This window comes from Pongo abelii, chromosome 14, assembly GCF_028885655.2.
Source record: "Pongo abelii isolate AG06213 chromosome 14, NHGRI_mPonAbe1-v2.0_pri, whole genome shotgun sequence".
In the NCBI taxonomy this organism is placed as follows: Eukaryota; Metazoa; Chordata; class Mammalia; order Primates; family Hominidae; genus Pongo; species Pongo abelii.
In genome coordinates, this window is record NC_071999.2 from 59,534,574 (window position 1) to 59,560,948 (window position 26,375).

Here is a 26,375-nt window from a genome sequence, read left to right on the forward strand (position 1 = left end):
TTGGCTTCTCTGTGTGTGTGTATATATATTATTTATATATATGCTATACATAATTTAGACACATGTATGTATGTTAATACTATTAACTAGTGATTTATCTGATATTTATTGAAGTATATACGTTATGTGCACATAGAAGGCTGAATAAAGCTAAGATTTCCTCAAGAAGTTCAATATAGAAATTAAGGATTTACAAATAGATAAATACACAACTTATATTAAACCACTTAAGACAGCTATGTACAAAGTGTTTAAAAACATGGCTCAATAGATAGGCAGATGCAAAAATGTGTATATATTACAAATACGTGTGTGTGCATAGAACCTCATTTGTAGTCTTATTTTGACAATGAATGGTGTTTATTTTTTCTTTAATCAACATGTGTTTATGGCCACATTTAACAACCCTCCCTCTCCTCTTAATAAATATTTGTTGTGTTTGCTACATCTCCATCTGTTCTTCTTTCCAGTAAAGTTATCTCATTTTTCATTTTCATGCTTTGCGTGGGCATTAGTCCATGTCTCCATATTATAGATGTGGACTTTTGACCCAGAGTATATAGTAATCACCAGTCTCAGTAGCTGATTCATGGATGTTTACATAAACAAATGCAATCTTCAATATGACGAATCTGCCAGACCTTTCGGAGAGGACGTTTTATTTTCATGAAGTTACTGGCCTCTAGAGCCTATGTGAATCTTAGGCTAGTATGACTGTAGCTTCTAACAGCTTTATTTCTCTATACATAATGCTCTTTTCGTTGAATCTGTGACTGTTGATTATTCACCTGGAAAATTCCTACTGATACTCCAAGACCATCACTCTCCTTGTTCTTAAAAGAGATAGATAATTAATGAATTCTTTCTAAGAATTCCTTAGGTGTAGCCATTTTATTTCATTGTCTATACTTCTATTGGCTTGGGCTTTGCTTCCATTATAATATAAATAAGAAATAATTATCTTATTGACACACTTTTATTACAATATTGATTTTAAAAATGAAATATTAAAATAAGGGATGAATTGTGATCAAGATGATATTCTGATTAAATGGTTTGAAGACCACACTGTCTTGCCTTTGGTTAGATGCATACCACTAAGAATACAAAGAGAGAATATTAAAATAAAATATTATGCTTACTACATTAAATATTTCTATGAACCAAATATGAAATATAAACAGTATAGTGGACATGAACAGTCTACTGGTTCTTGGTTTTATAAAAGGCAGAGACTGACTGGAAAGTATGCTTTTTGCTTTCCAAATAAGATGATGAACTGGCATCAAGCTTTCTGTCGAGGTGAGACTACCCATTAGTGATAAGTTTTGAAATAGGTTGCTGTTCATATTTGCCTGGGCTACAGTTTATTGGCAGCTGTATGCCCACGGAGAGGAAAGGAGCACACAGTACCTCCTGAGGACAGTTTGAGTCAAGGTTGCATTAGGCATATGGATGATGGACATATCTGAAATGTCCCCAATGTTTGGGGGTCAGGCTCCCCCAGCAACCAATACATAACTTGATTCAGTTTAGCTTTTTTTTTTTTTTTTTTTTTTGAGATGGAGTCTTGCTCTGTGGCCAGGCTGGAGTGCCGTGGCGCCATCTCGGCTCACTGCAACCACTGACTCCCGGGTTCAAGTGATTCTCCTGCGTCAGCCTCCCGAGTAGCTGAAATTACAGGGATGCACCACCATGCCTAGCTAATTTTTGTATTTTTAGTAGAGATGGGGCTTCACCATGTTGGCCAGGATGGTCTTGATCTCCTGACATAGTGATCCACCTGCTTCAGCCTCCCAAAGTACTGGGATTACAGGCATGAGCCACCAGACCTGGCCCATAACTTGATTCTGGATTAGAGACTTTAGAAAATAAGCATGAAGCCAATAAATAGAAAAGAGAGACCAAAAAGTAAAAGAGGAAAAATTAAAGATAAAAATATTGTCCTTAAAATGATCTTGCCGAGCAAATTTTCAAATATGAAAAAATGAACATACAACTAATCAATGCTAAAAAAGCACTGATTGAAAATTAACTCCTTTAAATGAAAGAAAAATAATGCAAGCATCTAAAACACTTAAAAATAATATGTGTAATGCTCCAGAGATATAAATGAGGAAATGATATTCATAATAAAATAAATTAGCAAAAAAACCCTGGTAGACATTACATACAAAAGACAACATAAAAAAATGGAAATCTTGGAGATAAAAAATAGTTATTGAAATTTAAACTCTAGGATGGACATAGTCAAATAAATTGCTAAACATAAGTGTATATACCTTTAAAAAGTACAACTGAATTGTACTTAGAGAGAGCTTAGAAATAAAAAATATAGCCACTGAAATAAAAAATTCTAGGTTTAATGTAATCAAATAATTTAGAATATTGTGTTGAGAAATTCACCTACATTACAATATAAATAGATTAAAAAGATTAACAAAAATATTTTAAAAAACTAAGAAACTTGAAGAATAATTTGAAGAGACAACATAGGACAATGAGATATTTTAAAGGTGGAAAATAGCTGAGATATTGAGGGAAACATACATAAATGTAATGGGTGACACTTTTCCAAAACTACAGGTAGATATAAATTATCAGATTTAACATTAATTCCAAGGAGCAAGAAAGAACAATAAAACAATTTTTTGGACAGGCGTAGTGGTTCACGCCTGTAATCTCAGCACTTTAGGAGGCCGAGGCAGGTGGATCATCTGAGGTCGGGAGTTTGAGTCCAGCCTAACCAACATGGAGAAACTTGGTCTCTGCTAAAACTACAAAATTAGTCGGGTGTGGTGACACATGCCTGTAATCCCAGCTACTCAGGAGGCTGAGGCAGGAGAATCACTTGAACCCAGGAGGCGGAGGTTGCAGTGAACCGAGATTGCACCATTGCACTCCAGCCTGGGCAACAAAAGTGAAACTTCGTCTCAAATAATAATAATAATAATAATAATAAAATAAAATAAATTTTTTTAGGAGACAAATAAAAAGTACTCGACACATCAAGGACAATAATGTAAAAGCTTTAAAAGCTACCAAAGAGAAAAATAGGTAACCTACAAGGAAACAATGATTTGACAGGCTGTATATGTCTCCTGAGTACCCACAGAAGATTAAAAAAAAAAGGATTTAAACAACTGAAAAAAATGAACAGCTGACCTAGACTTACATGCACAGTTAAAATATAATAAAACTGATGAATGACATGGAGAATCCATGAAGCAGGGAAGGGCAAAAAGGGTGCCAGGGTGTAATAGAGAAGATGGTCAGAGTCTTCAAACAGCAGAGCCAGAGAAGGCTTCACATTTAAATCACTTGATTCACAATAGGCTTTATTGACAATATGCTTCTTATTGCAACCACAGACAATAGATTACATTGGAGAATTATGATCAAAGTGGTGAAAAAATAAAAATTCAGGCTAAGATTGTGAATACTTATTCTAGGATCAATTATCCCATCTGAAACTAATCCTACCTCCTGTTTATGATGGTCATTTTAAAAGACAGAAGAACCTTGTGAGAATAATGTTTGCTAGAATGTACATTTTCATGAGAGGGCTATCTTAAAATTTTCAAAGAAACTAAATAATAAATTTAAAATCAATACAAATGAGAGATTGATAGTGACGGAGAATATCTAAGACCGTTAAATGGAAGGAAAGTGTTTGAACTAACCTGTGTTAATGTCTGAGACTCTAAATGTTACAACACTGTATATGTACCAATGAAACAAGTTCAAAAATCTCAACAATAAATATTAAAAATATAGAAAGGAGAGGGAAATCATTAGAGAAGATAATTTATACACTCATTTGAGAGGATCTCAGTTAGAAATACTTAACTTTTATTACAACCTGAAAGCTAATTTTGTATACATATATTTAATGTAATAACAAATATAATATCTGAATTAATTTATGTAACAAATATTTATTGAGGGTCTATTTGTTCTCTAAAACTATTTTATTTTTCGGGCATTTGGAGATAAAATATACAAATCAACAAAAAGTATTTTATTACAGGTTCTGTTTCTAAACAAATTGGATAGGGAAATAGACAATCAGCAAAATAATTAAGTAAATATATTGTAGGTTATATCATAATGAATGCTATATAAAGATACTGAAATAGAAGACAGATATAGAGAGCACCATGGATGGGAGAATAGAATTTAGATTAAATGGTCAGAAAAGGCTGCACGTGAAGGTGACAAAAAATTATGACATGAAGAATGACATGATGCCATGAAGTTGTCCTCCTTTATTTTTACCATTTCAGCTTTATGTTCCATAAAATTCCACAATCCATTTTACCCTTGTGTCACAGTCACTTTTTTAGAATATGCTAATTTCTTTTTCACTTTAGTACTCCTACCTAAAATGCCTTTCTTTAAAATTTGATAATATTATATTATCAGCTACATATAATTTTACATTTTGCCATGTAATGTTTTTTATTAGAATATAGGAAATATAGCTAATTATTTTAAGTGCTGTTAAAATCCTACCTATATTTAAGACTCAATTAAAAACTACCTCTATTCGAATCCTTCATGTGTTCCTCTCAGAAGGAATTAATTTTGTGGGGCTTATATTATTGCTAATTATTTATCTGCTGGTTTTCCACATTAGATTGGAAACTGTATCCCTTAGTTATCTTCATGTCTAACAGAGTAGTCAGTCCTCTACGTCCTCAGGTTTTGCATCTGTGGATTCAACTACAATCAAAATCTGCAGATGAAGAATCCACAGAGATGGAGGGACACTGGGGAACTTGAGCATTCCTGGATTTTAGTATTTGTGGGGGTCCTATAACAAATCCCGTGAGGATACTGAGGGAAAACTGCATATTAAAGGCTCCTATTACTAGTAAAGTTCTGCCCTTGATAGGACAGAAAAAATGGGGAGAGGTAGCAATTACTAAAATCCTAAGAAGACAGCTATATGGAGAGGGTCCTTGGATGTTGCTGAGTGATGTTAAACACATGCAGCAAATCTACAGAGACCTGGCTTTGTGAGGCAGCAGGGGCAATAAATACATTACTTCCCTCAATTTCCCTTCTATTTCTCCCTGGTGCTTTTGACATATTTTAGGACAATCAAAAGCAGTAGGATAAGAGTCTTGATGCAGTCCATTGGAATCAGCTTCCCTGGGTGCAAAGTAAGATTGACAAACATCAAGAATAGATCTAGAAAGAAAGATACATACACAACACACACACACACACACACACAGATATATATAATATATATAATATATATAACCAGATATATATAATATATATAATATATATAACCAGATATATATAATATATATAATATATATAACCAGATATATATAATATATATATAACCATGAAAGTACTCAAAATTAATGAGTTCAAATAATATTCTTGAAGTATTGTTTGGATGTTTAGAGGAAAATACTGTGTAAAGCCATGTAATTTGATTATAGATCCCCTATCAACATTATGGATCTTAGTGAGAGGTGTAATTTTTCATTATCATACATTTCACATCTCGTACAATAATCCTCCCTTATCTGCAGGGGATACATTCCAAGACCCCCAGTGAATGCCTAAAACCAGAGTAGATAGTATCAATCTCTATATATACTATATCTTTTCCTGTAAATACATACGTTTTATAAAGTTTAATGTATAAGTTAAGTACATAAGAAATTAGCAATCATAAATAATAGTATAATAGAACAATCATAACAATATACTGTAATAAAAGTTACATGAGTGTAGTCTCCCTACTTCTCTCTTTCTCTCTCAAAATACTGTAACATTTTTGGACAGCAGTTGACCGCAGGTAAATGAAACCTGGGAAAGCCAAACCATGGCTAGAAGGGGGCTGCTGTAATTGAAAGACAGGTTCTTCTCAACAATTTTACTAAAGTCTGGTGATAATGCTTTGGCTCAAAGTTTACTGTTAAAGGATAACAATTAAAAATAGAATGTAGGCCAGGTGCAGTGGCTCATGCCTGTAATCCTAGCACTTTGGGAGGCCAAGGAGGGCAGATCACAAGGTCCGGAGATCGAGACCACCCTGGCCAACATGGTGAACCCGCGTCTCTACTAAAAATACAAAAAAATTAGCTGGGTGTGGTGGTGTGCACCTGTAATCCCAGCTACTTGGGAGGCTGAGGCAGGAGAATCGCTTGAACTCAGTAGGTGGAGATTTCAGTGAGCCAAGACCGTGCCATTGCACTCCAGCATGGGCAACAGAGCAAGAGTCTGTCTCAAAAAAAAAAAAAAAAAAAAAAATCTAAATGTACACATCCAGAGTCATCCATAAAATTACTGTTTCAGTGTTATTAGCATTCTTTTTAGACTAGAGGTGAATTAAAAACAATCTACCTCAAATTATAATAAGATCTAGATTTCAGATTTCTTCATATTCTTCAAAATATGGCAATATTCCCTGTTATTTTCTCTTGCAATCATTTGTCAATCCTTTAAAATAATATTTGTAATTTATAAATATTGTTTATACCAGTTATGCTATATTTCAGAGATGGATTTTTAAAACAGATCCTTCAGATATTTAAAAACAAACCTCAAGATGCTGTTGACAATAGTAGCAGTGATATCTATAATTTGTTGAGCATTTATAAGCCAAACTAAGGACTAAGTGTTGTTATTCACAATTTACAGATGTAGGTACAGAGATGTAGCCAGATTCATTACTTTGTCCAAAGTGGCAATGCTAATGAGTGCCTAGAGAGGTATGATGAGTAGTGACTAAGTGTACAGGGTCCAGATGGACTAGGTTTGTATCCTGGTGTTGACACTTGCAAGATGTATTTGCTTGTACAAGTTATTTGACTTCTCTGTGTTTCAGTTTTCTCATTTGTAATATGGTGATAGTAAAATCTCTTCGAAATTTATGAGGATTAAATTGTACAAATGTGTAAAATTTGAGTATGGCAGATTGTATTTTCCAGAACTGGACATAGCAATATTTTTGGTCCTATAGACTCATGCAGAACCTTGACACTCCACAATCTAGAGGAAGAGTCCACTTTCCCATCACTTGAAATTGAGCGAATCTTTGTGACTTTTTCAACAAACAAAATGCAGCAGAAGTGATGCTGCATGGCTTCTCAAACTCAATTATAAATGGCGATAAATCTTCCATCTGTTTCCTTTAGGATACTCAAACTTGAAACCAACCTACCTTATCATGAGGAAGCCCAGTTCAAATGGAGAGGCCAATGTAGGTGTACAATAGACAGTCCCAGCTGAAAGGCCCAGCTTGCACACAAAATCACTGCCAGACAAATGAATAAGAAGGGCCTTATGATGATTCCAGCATCAAACATTTGACTTGGCCCAGCTTTTGCTGAACTGCATGTTGTAAGTAAGATAAGTGCTATTGTTGTTAAGCAGAAATGTCTTGGGATGATTTACAACAATAAGAGATCAGTGGAATAGCTTTTTTAAATTTTTTATTTTTTCTATTTTTTGAGCAGAGTCTCACTGTATCATTCAGGCTGGTATGCAGTGACATGACCATGGCTCACTGCAGCCTTTACCTCCCAGGCACAAGCAATACTCCCACTTCAGCCTCTCATGTAGCTAGGACCACAGTCATATGCCACCATGCCCATTTTTTATAATTTTTTTGTAGAGATGAAGGCTCATTATGCTGCCCAGGCTGGTCTTAAACTCCTGGGCTCAAGCAATCCTCTCACCTCAGCCTCCCAAAGTTCTGGGTTTATAGGTGTGAGCCATGTCATCCAGCTGGAACAGTTTTGATGGCTGAATTCAAGGTGCTGGAGCAACAAACAATAAAAAATAATATGTAGGAGTGGCTTTTGGACACAGTGATGGGAAAACATTGGGCAAATCTTAACAAAACTGGTAATAAGAGGCCAGAGAGGCCAGAGAGGCCATAAAGAATTCTTAAATTATGCCAGTAGTCCTCAAGAAATCTACTGATGAGGAAGTAAAGAAAAATGAGGAAAATGTTATTGGAATCTGACTCAAAGCACACATTTGTTATGTAGTGGCTGAAAATTCAGGCACACTGTTGCTTGTAGTGATGTGAAAATAGAAAATTTACCAAATGTACTGAATTTTCTAGTTCAGCAGATTTCCAGGCAGACTATGGAAAGTTCCACCTGTCTTTCTCATACTTATGATAAAATGTGAGAGGAGAGGGAGATAAACTTAACAAAGAAACTGTTCGTTTTTCAAGTAAAGTGCAGAGAAAATATGAAGAACACAGGATGTGTTGTGTTAGAAACATCATTCCTATCCTCTCCACGCTGCTTACATTAAGAGAGATTCAGAAGAAAACCTCAGGGTGGTAATATAAGACCTTTTGATAAGACCTCAGAAAACTCTAAGATGATTCTTCAGTCATTCAGTTAGAATAAGAGCTTTTAAAGCATATTAAGTGTGCCTTTAATTCTTCTTTGCTAGACAATGAAGGTGTAAGAATTGTAAGCACATTGTCTCTCAACAGCCTTTCAGAAAGCCCATGAGAAAGAAAGGCTTTTTCAAGGGGATTTGTGGGTATGAATTTTGTCTAATGGTGTGAAAACCAATAACATTGATAGGAAACTCACAAAATTTTGAGAAAATGATATTGGTAGAAATACCACCAACTTGTATTGAAAAGAATTGAGAAGGAACAAATTATTATTTTTTTTTTATAAAAAGTTTTTCGATCTGTAAACTACTCTGAGTGAACACTGATTGAAAAACTGCTAGGCAGCTGAGATAGGCAATATTCTATGGAAAAGAAATGGTAATACAAAGAGTGGAACCAAAGATTATGATAATTTATTTTCCCATAATACGATTGAGTCCTAATAGAGGAGGCAAAAGCTTGTGCCAGTTTGATTTCATATTTGCAATGTGCCTTCTGTTATTACCCTTTATGAAAGCCTGTCCCACCATTGTGTGTTGGTGATATTGTTTAAATTTATGTGCCTGCCAAATTTCATGTTGAATTGTAATCCCCAATGTTGGAGGTGAAGCCTGGTGGGAGGTATATGAGTCAGGGCAGCAGGTCCCTCGTGGCTTGGTGCTGTCCTCACAGTAGTGAGTGAGTTCTTGTGAGATCCAGTTGTTTAAAAGTGTCCAAGCCCAGCTAATTTTTGTATTTTTTAGTAGAGATGGGGTTTCACCACGTTGGCCAGGCTGGCCTTGAACTCCTGACCTCAAGTGATCCGCCGGCCTCGGCCTCCCAAAGTGATGGGATTACAGGCGTGAGCCACTGCTCCCGGCCCCCACTTCCTTTTGATTTCTCAGAAGATCAGTCTTTCCCTTCTGAGCCATGGCCTTCTGTGCACCCAGCTCAGTGGCTCTTCACTCCCAAAACTAAGTGAAGTCATCCTTCCCCAAATGGACCCCCGGGAGATGTTCTGGCCCTCTGCTGACTACTCCCAGGAATCAGCACCTCAAGGACTATTTGAGAATTCTGTGCTCTCTATTGGTCACCTTCAGACTCCGTTCCCCTGCTGCCAGCTCTTCTCTTCTGCCCTGTGTATTCTGCTGTGATCCCTTTAACAGCTTTTCTGTGCTACTAGCTTGGCCCTAGGGCTTTTATGAATACCTGAGTCTTATAACGATGAACTTCTTGAGCAGGCAGTGTCCAACTTCTTTGCTCTTCAGGGACCTGAGTGTGCACCGTTCCCTTTTGCAGGTCTATTTGACATGGTAATCTAGTGTGTTGGGGAGGGGTAGCCAAGCAGGCTGCAGTGTCTGCAATGCAGAGGGCTTGGGGAGGTTTGGGTACTCTCTGCTGCCACTACTGGGATGATATTCAGAAGAGAGAGGACCTCATACTGTGACTGGACCCAGGGCCCTCCCTGGAAGAGAGCTCAGCCCAGCTGTGTGTGTGTGTGTGTGTGTGTGTGTGTGCTGTGCTCATGTGCACCTGGGTGTAAAATGACTGTTATCTGGTTGTGTTACTCAGGTTGGGCTGGGGACTCACCAGAAGAATCCCCCCTGCCAGCCTTCCCAAGACAGGTTTTTCCCTTGTACCATCTTCAGAGAGGTCAGGGGAAGAGGGTCCAGGTGGGTTAAGGGGGGTTGCTATGGATAACCACTAAGACTAGACTGCTGCCAGGAGGAGTGGGGGATAATGAGGTGGCCCCAGGGTCCTGGCACCTGGCTTTGGTTTTCCGTCTTCTTTCCTCAGGATGCCCCTGAGGCCTGGGACCTGTGCCTGGCTTTGAGGAGCATCTGTGGCTGGGTGATCCAGCTGCTGGTGTGATCATGGGCTTCCCTCCTCTAAGCAGGGCAGGCACTTCTGCCCCAGAGACTGGGCAACTGGCTGTTTCTATGACGTATTTATTTTTACTTGTGTTTCATGTCACATTTTTTTATTTTTTTTTATTTTTTTTTTTTTTTTTTTTTTTTATTATTATTATTATTATTATTATTATTATACTTTAGGCTCTATGGTACATGTGCACAACGTGCAGGTAAGTTACATATGTATACATGTGCCATGCTGGTGCGCTGCACCCACCAACTCGTCATCTAGCATTAGGTATATCTCCCAATGCTATCCCTCCCCCCTCCCCCCACCCCACAACAGTCCCCGAAGTGTGATGTTCCCCTTCCTGTGTCCATGTGTTCTCATTGTTCAATTCCCACCTATGAGTGAGAATATGCGGTGTTTGGTTTTTTGTTCTTGCGATAGTTTACTGAGAATGATGATTTCCAATTTCATCCATGTCCCTACAAAGGACGTGAACTCATCATTTTTTATGGCTGCATAGTATTCCATGGTGTATATGTGCCACATTTTCTTAATCCAGTCTATCATTGTTGGACATTTGGGTTGGTTCCAAGTCTTTGCTATTGTGAATAATGCGGCAATAAACATACGTGTGCATGTGTCTTTATAGCAGCATGATTTATAGTCCTTTGGATATATACCCAGTAATGGGATGGCTGGGTCGAATGGAATTTCTAGTTCTAGATCCCTGAGGAATCGCCACACTGACTTCCACAAGGGTTGAACTAGTTTACAGTCCCACCAACAGTGTAAAAGTGTTCCTATTTCTCCACATCCTCTCCAGCACCTGTTGTTTCCTGCCTTTTTAATGATTGCCATTCTAACTGGTGTGAGATGGTATCTCATTGTGGTTTTGATTTGCATTTCTCTGATGGCCAGTGATGGTGAGCATTTTTTCATGTGTTTTCTGGCTGCATAAATGTCTTCTTTTGAGAAGTGTCTGTTCATGTCCTTTGCCCACTTTTTGATGGGGTTGTTTGTTTTTTTCTTGTAAATTTGTTGGAGTTCATTGTAGATTCTGGATACTAGCCCTTTGTCAGATGAGTAGGTTGCGAAAATTTTCTCCCATTTTGTAGGTTGCCTGTTCACTCTGATGGTAGTTTCCTTTGCTGTGCAGAAGCTCTTTAGTTTAATTAGATCCCATTTGTCAATTTTGGCTTTTGTTGCCATTGCTTTTGGAGTTTTAGACATGAAGTCCTTGCCCATGCCTATGTCCTGAATGGTATTGCCTAGGTTTTCTTCTAGGGTTTTTATGGTTTTAGGTCTAACATTTAAGTCTTTAATCCATCTTGAATTAATTTTTGTATAAGGTGTAAGGAAGGGATCCAGTTTCAGCTTTCTACATATGGCTAGCCAGTTTTCCCAGCACCATTTATTAAATAGGGAATCCTTTCCCCATTGCTTGTTTTTCTCAGGTTTGTCAAAGATCAGATAGTTGTAGATATGTGGCATTATTTCTGAGGGCTCTGTTCTGTTCCATTGATCTATATCTCTGTTTTGGTACCAGTACCATGCTGTTTTGGTTACTGTAGCCTTGTAGTATAGTTTGAAGTCAGGTAGCGTGATGCCTCCAGCTTTGTTCTTTTGGCTTAGGATTGACTTGGCGATGCGGGCTCTTTTTTGGTTCCATATGAACTTTAAAGTAGTTTTTTCCAATTCTGTGAAGAAAGTCATTGGTAACTTGATGGGGATGGCATTGAATCTGTAAATTACCTTGGGAAGGATGGCCATTTTCATGATATTGATTCTTCCTACCCATGAGCATGGAATGTTCTTCCATTTGTTTGTATCCTCTTTTATTTCCTTGAGCAGTGGTTTGTAGTTCTCCTTGAAGAGGTCCTTCACATCCCTTGTAAGTTGGATTCCTAGGTATTTTATTCTCTTTGAAGCAATTGTGAATGGGAGTTCACTCATGATTTGGCTCTCTGTTTGTCTGTTATTGATGTATAAGAATGCTTGTGATTTTTGTACATTGATTTTGTATCCTGAGACTTTGCTGAAGTTGCTTATCAGCTTAAGGAGATTTTGGGCTGAGACAATGGGGTTTTCTAGATATACTATCATGTCATCTGCAAACAGGGACAATTTGACTTCCTCTTTTCCTAATTGAATACCCTTGATTTCCTTCTCTTGCCTAATTGCCCTGGCCAGAACTTCCAACACTATGTTGAATAGAAGTGGTGAGAGAGGGCATCCCTGTCTTGTGCCAGTTTTCAAAGGGAATGCTTCCAGTTTTTGCCCATTCAGTATGATATTGGCTGTGGGTTTGTCATAAATAGCTCTTATTATTTTGAGATACGTCCCATCAATACCTAATTTATTGAGAGTTTTTAGCATGAAGGGTTGTTGAATTTTGTCAAAGGCCTTTTCTGCATCTATTGAGATAATCATGTGGTTTTTGACTTTGGTTCTGTTTATATGCTGGATTACATTTATTGATTTGCGTATATTGAACCAGCCTTGCATCCCAGGGATGAAGCCCACTTGATCATGGTGGATAAGCTTTTTGATGTGCTGCTGGATTCTGTTTGCCAGTATTTTATTGAGGATTTTTGCATCAATGTTCATCAAGGATATTGGTCTAAAATTCTCTTTTTTTGTTGTGTCTCTGCCAGGCTTTGGTATCAGGATGATGCTGGCCTCATAAAATGAGTTAGGGAGGATTCCCTCTTTTTCTATTGATTGGAATAGTTTCAGAAGGAATGGTACCAGCTCCTCCTTGTACCTCTGGTAGAATTCGGCTGTGAACCCATCTGGTCCTGGACTTTTTTTGGTTGGTAAGCTATTGATTATTGCCACAATTTCAGATCCTGTTATTGGTCTATTCAGAGATTCAACTTCTTCCTGGTTTAGTCTTGGGAGGGTGTATGTGTTGAGGAATTTATCCATTTCTTCTAGATTTTCTAGTTTATTTGCGTAGAGGTGTTTGTAATATTCTCTGATGGTAGTTTGTATTTCTGTGGGATCAGTGGTGATATCCCCTTTATCATTTTTTATTGCATCTATTTGATTCTTCTCTCTTTTTTTCTTTATTAATCTTGCTAGTGGTCTATCAATTTTGTTGATCCTTTCAAAAAACCAGCTCCTGGATTCATTTATTTTTTGAAGGGTTTTTTGTGTCTCTATTTCCTTCAGTTCTGCTCTGATTTTAGTTATTTCTTCCCTTCTGCTAGCTTTTGAATGTGTTTGCTCTTGCTTTTCTAGTTCTTTTAATTGTGATGTTAGGGTGTCAATTTTGGATCTTTCCTGCTTTCTCTTGTGGGCATTTAGTGCTATAAATTTCCCTCTACACACTGCTTTGAATGCATCCCAGAGATTCTGGTATGTTGTGTCTTGGTTCTCGTTGGTTTCAAAGAACATCTTTATTTCTGCCTTCATTTCGTTATGTACCCAGTAGTCATTCAGGAGCAGGTTGTTCAGTTTCCATGTAGTTGAGCGGTTTTGAGTGAGATTCTTAATCCTGAGTTCTAGCTTGATTGCACTGTGATCTGAGAGATAGTTTGTTATAATTTCTGTTCTTTTACATTTATTGAGGAGAGCTTTACTTCCAAGTATATGGTCAATTTTGGAATAGGTGTGGTGTGGTGCTGAAAAAAATGTATATTCTGTTGATTTGGGGTGGAGAGTTCTGTAGATGTCTATTAGGTCTGCTTGGTGCAGAGCTGAGTTCAATTCCTGGGTATCCTTGTTGATTTTCTGTCTCGTTGATCTGTCTAATGTTGACAGTGGGGTGTTAAAGTCTCCCATTATTAATGTTTGGGAGTCTAAGTCTCTTTGTAGGTCACTCAGGACTTGCTTTATGAATCTGGGTGCTCCTGTATTGGGTGCATATATATTTAGGATAGTTAGCTCTTCTTGTTGAATTAATCCCTTTACCATTATGTAATGGCCTTCTTTGTCTCTTTTGATCTTTGTTGGTTTAAAGTCTGTTTTATCAGAGACTAGGATTGCAACCCCTGCCTTTTTTTGTTTTCCATTTGCTTGGTAGATCTTCCTCCATCCTTTTATTTTGAGCCTATGTGTGTCTCTGCACGTGAGATGGGTTTCCTGAATACAGCACACTGATGGGTCTTGAGTCTTTATCCAATTTGCCAGTCTGTGTCTTTTAATTGGAGCATTTAGTCCATTTACATTTAAAGTTAATATTGTTATGTGTGAATCTGATCCTGTCATTATGACGTTAGCTGGTTATTTTGCTCGTTAGTTGATGCAGTCCCTTCCTAGTCTCGATGGTCTTTACAATTCGGTATGATTTTGCAGTGGCTGGTACCGGTTGTGCCTTTCCATGTTTAGCGCTTCCTTCAGGAGCTCTTTTAGGGCAGGCCTGGTGGTGACAAAATCTCTTAGCATTTGCTTGTCTGTAAAGTATTTTATTTCTCCTTCAGTTATGAAGCTTAGTTTGGCAGGATATGAAATTCTGGGTTGAAAATTCTTTTCTTTAAGAATGTTGAATATTGGCCCCCACTCTCTTCTGGCTTGTAGGGTTTCTGCCGAGAGATCCGCTGTTAGTCTGATGGGCTTCCCTTTGATGGTAACCCGACCTTTCTCTCTGGCTGCCCTTAACATTTTTTCCTTCATTTCAACTTTGGTGAATCTGACAATTATGTGTCTTGGAGTTGCTCTTCTCGAGGAGTATCTCTGTGGCGTTCTCTGTATTTCCTGAATCTGAATGTTGGCCTGCCTTGCTAGATTGGGGAAGTTCTCCTGGATAATATCCTGTAGAATGTTTTCCAACTTGTTTCCATTCTCCCCGTCACTTTCAGGTACACCAATCAGACGTAGATTTGGTCTTTTCACATAGTCCCACATTTCTTGGAGGCTTTGCTCATTTCTTTTTATTCTTTTTTCTTTAAACTTCCCTTCTCGCTTCATTTCATTCATTTCATCTTCCAGGGCTGATACCCTTTCTTCCATTTGATCGCATCGGCTCCTGAGGCTTCTGCATTCTTCACGTAGTTCTCGAGCCTTGGTTTTCAGCTCCATCAGCTCCTTTAAGCACTTCTCTGTATTGGTTATTCTAGTTATACATTCTTCTAAATTTTTTTCAAAGTTTTCAACTTCTTTGCCTTTGGTTTGAATATCCTCCCGTAGCTCGGAGTAATTTGATCGTCTGAAGCCTTCTTCTCTCAGCTCGTCAAAGTCATTCTCCGTCCAGCTTTGTTCCGTTGCTGGTGAGGAACTGCGTTCCTTTGGAGGAGGAGAGGTGCTCTGCATTTTAGAGTTTCCAGTTTTTCTGCTCTGTTTTTTCCCCATCTTTGTGGTTTTATCTACTTTTGGTCTTTGATGATGGTGATGTACAGATGGGTTTTTGGTGTGGATGTCCTTTCTGCTAGTTTTCCTTCTAACAGACAGGACCCTCAGCTGCAGGTCTGTTGGAGTACCTGGCCGGCCGTGTGAGGTGTCAGTCTGCCCCTGCTGGGGGGTGCCTCCCAGTTAGGCTGCTCGGGGGTCAGGGGTCAGGGACCCACTTGAGGAGGCAGTCAGCCCGTTCTCAGATCTCCAGCTGCGTGCTGGGAGAACCACTGCTCTCCTCAAAGCTGTCAGACAGGGACATTTAAGTCTGCAGAGGTTACTGCTGTCTTTTTGTTTGTCTGTGCCCTGCCCCCAGAGGTGGAGCCTACAGAGGCAGGCAGGCCTCCTTGAGCTGTGGTGGGCTCCACCCAGTTCAAGCTTCCAGGCTGCTTTGTTTACCTAAGCGAGCCTGGGCAATGGCGGGCGCCCCTCCCCCAGCCTCGCTGCCGACTTGCTGTTTGGTCTCTGACTGCTGTGCTAGCAATCAGCGAGACTCTGTGGGCGTAGGACCCTCTGAGCCAGGTGCGGGCTATACTCTCCTGGGGCACCGTTTCCTAAGCCCGTCGGAAAAGCACAGTATTCGGGTGGGAGTGGCCCGATTTTCCAGGTGCCGTTTGTCACCCCTGGAAAGGGAACTCCGTGACCCCTTGCGCTTCCCGAGTGAGGCAATGCCTCGCCCCTGCTTCGGCTGGCGCACGGTGCGCTCACGCACTGACCTGCGCCCACTGTCTGGCACTCCCTAGTGAGATGAACACGATACCTCAGATGGAAATGCAGAAATCACCCGTCTTCTGCGTCGCTTATGCTGGGAGCTGTAGAACGGAGCTGTTCCTATTCGGCCATCTTGGCTCCTCCTCATGTCACATTTTTTTAAAAAAACAAACAGAACAATTATAAGTCAGTATAACTGCCTATCAGTTTTCTTTATTTCTCTTTTTGTAAAATAAAATTTAAACTCAGAAAAAAAAAGTGTGGCATCTCCCTCCTCACTCTCTCCTGCTTCAGCTTTCACCACGTGCATGCAAGCTCCTGCTTTGCTTTTTGCCATGAGTAGAAGCTCCCTGAGGTCTCCGCAGAAGCTGAGCAGATACTGGCGCCATGCTTCCTGTAGAGCTTGCAGAACAGTGAGCCAATTAAACCTCTTGTCTTATAAGTTACCCAGTCTCAGATATTTCTTTATAGCAATGCAAGAATGCCCTAATACATTTGGGTAGGGTGTTGTGGGCAGAACATTTGTCCCTTCAGTTCACAGCTCTTCAAATCAAAGCAATACATGAAGAAATGCACCAAAGCCCCTCTTCCACAAGTGGATGTTATCTAAATAAAGACATCCTGGATCTGGAGTTTGTGCCTAATGCCTTCATGAAAGGAGGCTTTGTGAGGGGTTAAGGGAGGCGGACAAGTGTATTTTGCATGTTACAGGAATGTGGCATAGGACTGGCAGATTGTATTTCCCAAAAGAAGGTATGGCAATATTTTTGGGCCATATGTTCTTCCAGAAACATGTCACTCCTCCATCAACGGGAGAATTCTATTTCCTCTTCACTTCAAATTGGGCAGCCTTTGTGAATGCCTTGAGCAATAGATTATCTCAAGAGTGATGCTGCCTGACTTTTGAAGCCAGGTGAAAAAAGCTGATATGGCTTCTTCCTGAATCTCTCATTTGGGATGCTTGTCCTTGGAACACAACCTATAGGTCTTGAAAAAGCCCATGCCATGAGTAGGTCTTTATTACAATGGTCGCAGATGACAGTCAGCATTTACCTCCAAGTATATAAGCGAGCAAACCTTCAGATGATTCTGGCCTCCAGACTTTGAGCTACACCAGATGACACTGCATAGAACACAGACAAACTGCTCCTGCTGGGTACTGCCCAGATCACAGACTGGTGAACAAAAGAAATGTTGTTTTAAGTCAATAAGTTTTGAGGTTGTTTATTAGGTTGTAATAGATAACTGGAACAATTTGCATATTGTAAGAACTCAATAAATGTTAGGTGTTATTATTAAGAGGTAGAAGCAGTGTTTTTTTTTCAGTGCTGCCAGACTTCAAAAAATGTAATTTTAATTTATATTATATAATAATATCACTTATTTTACTGTTGCAAACAAATTGCATTTGTTAAGTTCCAATACGCTCAGTTAATATGTAAAGATAAACTACAATATCAGTTCAGATGCTAGTATATCCTAAAGAGGAGAGGGGAGTGGCAGAAGTTAAACTATAAATAATAGCAGATTTATATAGTTAGGCTTTGAGTCTGCACCCAAATCTCATCTTGAATTGTAATCCCCATAACCTCCATGTGTCAAGGGAGACACTACATGGAGGTAATTGAATCAATGCAGTGGTTTCCCCTATGCTGTTGTGATATTGAGTTCTCACAAGATCTGATGGTTTTATAAGGTGCTCTTCCCTCTTTGCACAGCACTCACTTCATCCTGCCGCCTTGCGAAGTTGCCTGCTTCACTTTCTGCCATGATAATAAGTTTCCTGTGGCCTCCCCAGCCATGAGGAAATGTGAGTCTCTTTCCATTATAAATTACCCAGTCTTGGGTAGTATCTTTACAGCAATGTGAGAACAGGCTAATACACAGGTTAAAGAGAAAAAAGTAGTACATAGATTACCATATTCTGTAGTAATCAATTTCAACAACAAAATGAAATGGAAACAGAGGGTAAATATGGAACTGGTAGTAAGGAGATAGCAAATAGAATATGGGATTCATCAGTGCAGGGACTCTAAACTTCATTGTTCAATTTGGCATCCCTAAAATCAAGCACAATGCCTCACACATAACAGGCACTCAGTAAATATGTAATCAATCAGTGGGATTCAGGGTAAAACAAGTGAGCAAAATGCTCAACCCCTAAATGAAGAAAGTTTTTGCTGAAAGGGAATTTGGAATTCATTTCATTTGAAACTCTCATTTTATAAAGAACAGTGAAGTGCATAGGAATAGGGTGACTTACCTAAGTTCAGGCCTTGTTTCATTTATTGTGTTCAGAAACGTATTTAGAGGAAATGTCTCAACTCTCAGCCTACTTGTTAGTATTTATCTTCAAGTTTCCTTCAAACTTCAACAGTCTATGACTCTCAGTTCTATTACCTGTATTGCATTTTTTCCTGCCTTCTTGTTATCATTAGTTTAAGAGAAAGTAGTTGCTATTTGCTTTCTCAACAAAATCATTTGATAAGTTTTGAAGTTTCAAATGTATTGTGCTATGCTGCAATTACTTGGGGTAAATTTTAGCAATCAGCATAAGACCCCTTCTGTGATAAGCCTTTTACTATTTTCTCCTGCTTCTATAATTTTCTCAATTCTAGTCTCCCTTCCACATTTTACAATTGTTTGCACATTCTATAGACCTGTGATGCCCAAATGCTCCTGGGAACCCACATTTCTGATTACTTTTCTGCTGCATGAAAAAAAGCTCCTGTGCTTTCTGGTGAAATGTTGAATTGATTTTTCATTCTGCTTGGTATGAATAAAGCACAGTCATTCCCTTCTGGTCATTAGTGATATTTGTCCACTCTCTGCTAGACTCTCTCTTTGTGGTTTCTCTTGTCTTCAAATACAAATTCCTTTTTATCTAATTTAGAAAATTGTCAAGGATTAGTTGAGGATTACAGTATTTAAAATGTTTTGTTCTTTAGGCTTTAGTTGAGTTACATATAAACAATTTGCAAAATTTAAAGAGCTTCTTTTTTAAAAAGCAAGGCATTTTTTAAGATTTTAAAGATTTTTTTTTACCAATTACTGCTTTATATGAATATCATATTACTTTACAGCCTGTGACAATGAAATAAATGACAGATTTTCCTAAGTATTTGTTCATGAAACTAAATACTTTGGTTGTTTCTTCACTTTTCCCCTTCCCAGATCAATACCTCTTTTTTCCTTCTCATTTTAAGTAATGATAGACTATCTATCACATATTCCCTAGTGAATGCTAGATGAGTTTACTCCCCTGCTTTGAGGTAAATGACTTATCGTTTCCTGATTACTCTTCTCATTGTCTTACATTTCAAGCTTTCATTCACTCATTCTTCTTCTTTGTGTGTGTGTGTGTGTGTGTGTGTGTGCGCGTGCATTTTTTTTTTTTTGCTGCCTTTTCTCCTTTGACCCAGGATGTAGCTGAAAACATTGGCAGAACTAGAATTTTCACTGAGTAGGATGATTTCTCAGAAGGAATCTACTCCTGAAGGGCCACATTACAGCAGTGCCTTTGAAATGGAGATACACAGAAACAACATTATCTTTTAACACATGTGACTATTTGTGGATATATTCAACCAATAATATTGAGTGCCTACTATATGCCAGGAACTGGTGTAAGCATAAGGTATATGGAAATTCTTTCCTGTCACAAGAAGGGACACTTTCTTTCAGGGAGACAGATGGATATAATGGAGCTTATAGGTGTTATGATGGGGAAATGCAGCAAAGGAGCCTTGGCATGGGGGGTGTTAGAAATATCTAGAAGGAGGGATTTTCATTACTTCACTAATGAAGGAGGATAGAAATTAGCACACAACTGGAGAGTAGAGAAGTACTATATACCCAGAAATTATCAGGAGTCTGGAAGTAAACAAAAGCAAGTTCAGTATTGTTAATGAGTTAGTGAGGCCTTGTCAACTAAGATTTCATCCTGAGAAAAATGGATGCTGACGTCAGACTGGCTATTCAGGATAGATGTAAAACGAAGCGTTTTTGATCTATAAGCATTAATTCAAATCACCATGTAAGAGGACATCAATTCAGAAGAATAAGTTAAATGAATTGACAAAAAGGCCCAATATGGAAGCCATGCAACCAAAAACCAATGTTCTACAAACAGCAGTTTATTTGGTATAGGAGACATATTGGAGAGACTCAAAAAGTGAATGGGAAGTAAGCAATAGACAGTGTGTCTAGGCAAACCTTTCTAGAAACTTAGCTGTTAAGGGCAATAGAAACTTAAAATTTAATGTAGATGAAGAGAGAAATATGGTCAATACACATATGAAAAACACATGTACACACACTTACATACTTACATACACACACAAAGTCTATGGATACTGAGGATAGAAGGTGTTCATAGATTTCATATGTGTGTGTGTAAGTATGTAAGTGTGTTGTGTGTACATGCTTTGATAAAAGGTATTTGATAGAAGGTAGTTAGAAAATAAACAAGAATGGGAAGAAACATTGCCAAAAAGAAAACTTATGGGAGAATTTCAGTAATTGATATGCAATAGTAAAAAGGTCTAAATAAATATACCATTTACTCATCATAGGTAATACACCTGGAATCTGCTAGCCCTTTTCACTTGCTATTTCCTCCTCTGCTCTTTTTCTTTCTCCTTTTCTCTTCCTCTTTTTCTCTCTATTCTTTATTACGATGATTAGAAATAAAAGACAGTAGAAAGCCTTTGACATTTATTTTCTCCAAAAATTCATGGAAAACAAGTCTTACTATCACAAATGAAAAGAAAAATAATGTGGAATTTACTACGAGAACATGTTTCTTCTAACTGTCTTCAAGAACACTGGGGAGTTGAAATGTCCTAGACAAGCCATCTTCCTCCTTTTGAAAAGAAGAATCCATTTAAAAGACTGTTTGAAATATATTATCTTCTAAGGAAAAGGTTTTGTGGTGGGAGGTAATGTGTTTATTTTTGTTTCTATGGATGAGTGGTGATTTTTCAGTTTATTTTTAATTGTGGACATACTTTCTGCATACATAGAGTTGCTGAAATGTACAACTTTTATTTTCATAAGTATTAGATTGAAGCATCTGAATTCAATTTATTAGTATTTCATAAATTATGTTCAGAGGACCAGAAGTTCCATTGAATATTAATAAATGTCAGTTATTTAAAAACTGAGATTTCTTAGTTGCATTTATCTTGGAAATGGTGGATCAAAAGAAATAGTCCTTTTATTGTAAATATCTAAGAAACCTTAAGATGCCAGTGTTTACAGTTGTTTTCTATAACTCTACTTGAGGTTAATGTTTACAAAAATTATTTTACCTTACAAATTCTTATCTATAGACCATATCATGAGATTAGTGTCTCATTGAATTCATATCAACAGAGAAATATACCAACAATTACTTATATGTCAAATAACATTTACATTAATAATTCAAACTAGCATTTGCTTATATTTGGTCAGTGTGAAAATAAGTGTAAAATTATCTCTTAAGGTAAAATTGATATAGATAACTAACTCAATGTTTCTCTGCATGTCTTTTGTCTTTTTGATCATGCATGTAACAATTTAACTGCTCTACATTCTAAGTAATAAGTTTTTTCTAGTTACATTTTAGAAACTTTTAGTCATTTTTACCAAAAGTTTCTCACTATTTGAGACCTAAAGAATTTAATTTTTCCGCTTGTCTCTGGTAGGTTAATTGTCTGATTAATTGTGCGTGGATTATCAGTTCCCTTTTACTGCATTTTCACCTTCTGCTTGGTGGAAATTTCTCCTCAAATTTTCAGATCCTCTCCCAAAAACTTCACTGCCATTCTGGCCCAGCATATCAAAACACTTGGAGAAAGTTGTAACATAGAAGTAGTAGAAATTATTATAAAAGAGGAGAAGCCATTGCTGCTCCCCTTCTCCCAGGAGATGATTTAATTACCTGCTGAGAATATCCAAGAAACCTACTTCCTCTCCTTTTACATCTATTTGTCTATGTTTCATCCTCATGTTCATATTTCTCCATTTTTTCATACCCTTCTCCTCATCTCTACCTGTTGAAAACATGCTTTCATTAAAGTTACACTTCAAACAAGACTTCTTCTAGGAAGTATACCCTATTATGCCAAAGTAGGTTTGATCAATTTCATCTTTTAAAAATATACTTTGCATCTCTTTTCTATCTTCTTAACTACATTTTCTGTTTTTTGACAATAAGAAACCTGTCTTTTTTTTTTTTACCTCTATATTTCCATCTCTGCTCTTTGTCTAGCATGCATGGGAATTCAGTAAATGCTTCTTGACCTGAATTGATTTTACTCAATAAACTTTGTATTCCTGGTTTTCTATTAGAAGATATGGTTTTCTTCTTAAGTATTGGTACTTCTGATTTTAAGATCTTTTTCTAATTGTTTTTTTCTTTCATAAGAGATTTTGAGTTTTTATTTTCAACATGACAACTGAAAGAAAAGAATAGTTTTCATAAATACTTTTCATTAACAAATGATTGCCAAGTGCTTTTCAAGTATAAAGTGCTATAATGCATGTTGTGAAATAATAATCAGTATAATTGAAGTAGAACAAAATTACCTAGTGCAATTAAAAATAAAATGACATTAGGATTTAAGATACCACCTCCTTCAATCTCCACAAACACGTTTTCTCTAAATACCACAAGCATAGTAAATAATTTTATACACTCTAAGTAACACATTCCCACAGTTATTCCTTCTTTTTCTTATTTTTTTTTTCCTGAGACACAGTCTTACTCTGTCGAGCAGGCTGGAGGTCAGTGGCATGATCATAGCTCACTGCAGCCTCAAACTCCTGAACTCAAAGGATCCTCCTGCCTCAACCTCCTGAGTAGCTAGGACTATGTGTCCACACCACTCCTGGCTAATTTTCATTGTTTTTTGTAGAGATGAGGTCTCACCAGGATGCTCAGACTAGTCTTAAAAACCTGGCCTCAAGCCATCCTCCTACCTCGGCTTTACAAAGTGCTGGTATTACAGGCATGAGCCACCATTCATGGCTGTTATTGGTTTTATATATAATTTATTGCTCATGGAATTAGGCTCTATCCAATCTGGGCTCTCATTTTAGAAATACACAAAAGCTTACAATAACATTCATTCCTTAATGCTTAAAATACTTTCATTTTGCCCTAGAATATAAGTGTGTCAGTAAAATCACTTAATTTTATGATTTTATGCATAGATTTAAAATATTATTTTAATTCTACAATTTTTTATTTAAAATAAAAAATCCCTGTGTTTACCTTATTATATCTAAAGCTGTTTAGAGAAACAATCTAAAATCTAAAGCTATTTAGATAAGCAAATAATACTCTAAGATAGAATTTATGAATATCCTAAAAAATATTGATGCATTTCTTAAAAATCTTAGTATAGAAAAGTGTTCAAATAGGAAATCAAATATGTAACGACAGTTGTAAAAAAAGTTTCAGAACATTTTTTATGAACAAAAATGAACAAAATTTACTGAGTGAATGGTAAAATACTTGAATTCCACAATGAATATTATTCTTATTTTCACACTGAACTATTTCATTTACCTTAAAAATAATGAGAGTTAAAAAATTATTATGTGAAACTTGTTGAAAATACTTTGTACAAGAAATATGGCTGAATCCTAAATAATGTTACTAAACAGGGCTGCATTACCAAATCTGATAACATTTCAAAGTTGATTTATAGAATCCTTTAATTAGAAGAGACTTTAGGGTCATCTTCATAATCAATAGTTCATCTGAAGGAAAATCTTTTCTATGTCACTAACGATTACTTCTTGAATATTTCTTATGTTAAAAATCTTTGTTTTTGTTTTCTTGTATAGTTTTGTTTAGTTTAATATGTTTTCTCAGTTTGTGAAATTCGTACATTTTATTGATTTTTAGAGCCAATTAAATCTCCTTATAATGCCTGCTTAGCTATTTCTTATTCTACTTATTGAAAGTATGTAGACTAAGTCAAAACTGTTTATCCGCATAAAGGCCTTTCAAAACAAAGAGCTATCAGATTTAGCAAGTAAAAATAGAAGACATCCATTTAAACGTGATTTTCGGATAAACAACAAATAACTTTTACAATAGATATATGCTATGCATTTTCCCATGCAACTTTGGGCAAATTTATACTACAAAATTATAATATTGTTTTTCTAAAATACAAATTTATCTTGGAATTCTGTGTTTTATTGAGCAACTTTATTCAAAAACAGTTTCCTATTCTAATATCCTCCTAATTTCTTTAGGTTTAGCCTAAATATATACATTTAAATTATTGGGAAACAGCAGTTTTGTGTGCTTTCAAGACTCATAATAACCTTGGAAACGTTGCACTTACGACTGTGAAATTATCATAATCTTCAAGTATAGTCGACATTGAAAAGAACGTTGGGGGCTGTAACTTTCCTTTATCATTCATCAGTGTTAGACTCAACATGTCTTTTTGTTTGCTTCTTCAAATTTTTGCAAAATGTCATACTGACATTGTGCTTGTGTCAACTGAAATACTTAATAGTACCTACACCCCCAGGTTATCATTCTGCCACGCTATGCCTATGCTAACGATTTTGAACCTAAATATATCGCTTTCTGTTTAGTTTTTATCTTTAACTCAAACCAAATAATTTTAGCTGGTGATTTTTTCCCATTACTGAAGTGCTGTCTGCTTTCAGAAGCTTTCATAAGACTGCCATTAAGCAAGGCACAACCTTACTGCTTTTAAAATATGGTTAATTTTACAAATGTTCATCTTTTTAAGAGTTCTCAGAAAAACATTCATCTTGTAATATTCAAGTTTTATTGATATAAATTGGTAAATCAAAGTGAAAATATTATTTTATTATTCTTGCATTCCCTTTTCATTATTTCCTTAAAATTTTATTTTCAGTGAGGAGTTTTGTAGAATCCAAGGCTGTATTTCCTGAAAACTAATTTACCTAAGAATTCTTCTACTTTGCAATGCACAGTTACAGAGACAGCACTACTTTAATGGTGCTCTAAGATTTGATCTGTAAATACAATAGTTTTGGCAATTTAAAGGAAAATGACTCTGGCTTGTTTTCCAGCTCTAGGTCTCATCTCCACTGCTTCCTCTCCTTGGCTTCAGGAGGTACCAGGTGGCTTTACTGCAGCCTCTGTCACCCTGTGATCTACAGGCACTGGGAGAGCCATAGGGAGGATGCCAAAGCTGGGAAAAGATTTTTATTGTTTAAAAAGTATTAGAAGAAGTGAATGTTAAGATGGCCTACTAGATGCAGCCAGGAGGAACATCTGCCACCAAGGGACCATGACGTCGGGAAGACTGGTGCACTTCAAGCAGATCTATAGAGGAAGGCATGCAGAGTGGATGGAGAGATGGATGGAGTGGATAGATCACCCTGGGCTGAAAGGGGAGGAAGCTGGGAACGCTGCACAGGGCTATCACCTACTGGAACTGGCTCTGGGCCCCCAGTGACTCATGGGAAAAGGGTGCACTAAAAGGCAAGGCATGACCTGCTCTCCCTACAAACTTCTGGAATCCTGGCATCAGGACACCCCACAAACCCCATGGACACTTGAACTGGCAGGGAGAACTGCTTAGAGAGGTGGTAGGGGCAGAACTCCAGCCTGTACAGAACACAGAATGTTGAGTGTGGGACATCTGCAGAGGAGCATAGCCAGGGGTGCCCATTTCCCAAAGCAGCCTGCCATGCTCTCCTAGGAGACTTTAGCCTTAGGGGAACTGACAGACCTAAACAGAGCAGGACAGGCCAATTTGATCTCAATGTGCCCTCCCTGCCACCCCCTACTCCATCTGGTGGAATCTCCCAGGGCCCTGGCCTGGCTGAGCCCACTTGCAATGCAGCCTTGGATGACCAACTGGGTGCCTCCTGGAAGCCACATCATAGTTTTTTCACTGGGTGACTATGCCTGACCTTCAGAGAGCTCCAGCAGAGTGGCCCTTGTTGACTCTCACCAGTCCACCTGAACCCTCCCACCACTGCATCCCCTATGCCACTTTGCCATGCACTTGTCATAGCCCTCCCAAACCCCTCCCTACATTGCTTAGCCAGCTTGCAGGTGCAGGGGACCTTATCTTCCTTCTCCAGC